The sequence below is a fragment of the Nannospalax galili genome, unplaced genomic scaffold (genome assembly GCF_000622305.1).
Source record: "Nannospalax galili isolate Female #2095 unplaced genomic scaffold, S.galili_v1.0 scaffold4340, whole genome shotgun sequence".
Lineage (NCBI taxonomy): Eukaryota > Metazoa > Chordata > Mammalia > Rodentia > Spalacidae > Nannospalax > Nannospalax galili.
Window position 1 is genome coordinate 63,064 of NW_008346899.1, and position 2,648 is coordinate 65,711.

The following is a 2,648-nucleotide window of genomic DNA, read 5'->3' on the forward strand; positions in this document are numbered from 1 at the left end:
GACAGGTTCTCCATGTAGCCCCAGCTGGCCTGGAACTTGCTATGTAGACCAGGCTGGCCTTGATCTCACAGAGATCCAACTGCCTCTGCCTCCTGAGTGCTGGGATTAAAGGTATGTACCACCATGCCTAGTGTATACGTCTATTCTTACCTCTTGCATTCCACAGGGTCCTTTAATTTGCTAATATGCTTGTTATGTCAACTAGATTAGGCTTTGTGGGGTCAGGGATGCTAATCTTTTATACCTTTATGGCTCCAGGACCAGAAATTTCAGCCTTAGATACAACAGACAAGCAAACAAGAAACTGTTAAGTATATAACTTGTTATATGTGAACTGTATAAAGAAAAGTGCTCTCAAATTTTCTAAATACTAATCTTAAAGACACATCTGCAGTTTTACAAATTGAAAGAATTGGTAAGTATTGGATTGATGGACAGGCATTGGATTATTAAGAATAGCCATGTGGGGCTTTTTACATAGATATTTAAAAGAAATCCATTTAAGGACCTGAATGTTCTCAAACACTTGGATGCTTTGGTTGATCAAATAAACTCATGCTCGTCAAAACTCTTCCTGGAACTCCACAGAAATTGACTTGAAGTTCAGTTCTCATTTGCACAAAGCCATTTTCCTCAGACCACACCTGGGCTCTTGACGTCCTCTGCTACCTTTGGATCAATAGGTGAAGATGCTTTTGGGTTTCTGATGGCTTTACCTTCGCCATTTCACTTTCTGGTTTAGACTAAAATATCTTCAGATTAAAAAGAGATTTAGAACTGGCCTATGTGCATCGATCCTGCCTGCCCTTTTTAGACCACGAGCCTTTTTATAGTCATTGCTGTCGTCAGCATGGGGGTAATTAAGAGTGCCCTCAGGCTGGTGATGTTGAGGCCTGTCTACAAAATTACTTAGCTGGGCAGATTGTTCTTTCTCCATGTTTTTCAGTTGCCTTCGGAGTCTATGGTAATGATGCAGAGAGCAGAGAGGGGAATCCCTTCCTTAAGGAAGTAGAGTCTATATTTTTTTTTGTTATTCTTATTTTATGTGTATGAGTATATTGCCTGCATGTGTGTAAGCACACCCATGTCGTGCAATGCCTGCAGAGGTCAGAAGAAGGTGTTGGATTCCCCCAGAACTGGAGCTATGGACGGTTGTTAGCCAGCATGTGGGTACTGGAATTTTAACCTGGAACCTCTGCAAGAGCAGCCAGTGCTGTTAATCGCTAAGCCATGTCTGCAGCCCTTCTTCTGGGTTGTGTGATGTACTAATTCCTGAAATTCAATTAGGAATTCTGATACTATCACACCTGTGCAAACTTGGAGTGCCTGGCAACAAGCTGCCAGATATGATGACTCATCCAGAGTAGGAGAAGGTTTCGCTGAGAGATAAATGTCTATTACAATTTTCATCTCTAGAATTGGCCAAAATTATATATTCTAACAAACAATAACAGTGAATATTTCAAGGACAAAATATTTGCTTTGGTTGGAGGAATACAACTGTTCTCTCTCCCACTGAGGACCAGTTAGCAGTTAAAGGATAGAAGGGGTGGGGACTGGAGAGATGGCTGACCTGCTAAGAGCATTGGCTGCTCTTGCAGAGGACTTGGGTTCAGTTCCCAGTACCAATATGATAGCTAACAACTGTCTGTAATTCCAGTTACAGGGGATCTGACGCTTTCTTCTGACTGCCACGAGCAATGCACAATGTAGTTGCTCTTACATACATGCAGGCAATATACTCATATCATAAAATAAAACTAGTAAATGAAATAGTTTTTACAAATAGGGAGGGAGAAATGTAATCTTTTCAGAAGCAGCCACTTGCTGAGGGTCATATAAAAATGAACTAATTCTCTTTTGCTTGAAAATGTAGCATTTCAAGAAAAAAAGAGAAAACAAAATGATCTTTACTAGAGATAAATTTCAAACATAATAAAAGATTCTCTACAAAATGGTGAACTTAGATTTTACATTTGCTGTCATGACACAATTCTTGCCACTACTTGTGGGTTACATGAATTGTCTTGCAGGAAAAAAAAAAAATGATGAACTAAAAGACCAGTCTCTTGATCAAAACATGGATCATGGGGTAACTGGACATGAGTGAGGTAACACAGAAATTCTATCAGTGTTCCATTGAACCAACTTGGCCTCTCCCTTCACTTCTGTCAGAAGGCCTGAGAAGATGCTACGTGGACCTGGACACTCATTGTCCCATTGTTTCGGCAAAGAGCAGCAGAAAGGCTGTGTGCTTGTCTTCCTTCTCCTACTTAAAAAAGGAATGAGCTAGGACACAGCAGTGGCTGTGCTTACTTATTCGGAAGAGTCTGTGACTGTATGTGATATTATCAGTGAAGACCATCATAAGCACTTTTATTTTTCCAAAGTGATAGGTAAGAAAAAATTTTAAAAAGTCTTGACATAGCTTGGGTTCTGTCAACTCTGATCCCTAGGAGGAGATGTGACTCTTTCCATCCAGTAGTAACAGCAATTTGTGAGAATTTGAGAGGTGATTTGAGAACTTATTTGATCAGCTGAATTTTAAGTTTATAGTGTCATTTATTGAGACAATGTCTGTTTGGGGAGTTACTTGGACTATACTGACTAACAACTCAGAGTAAGGTTTCCCTTCCCTGTAAAGTAAG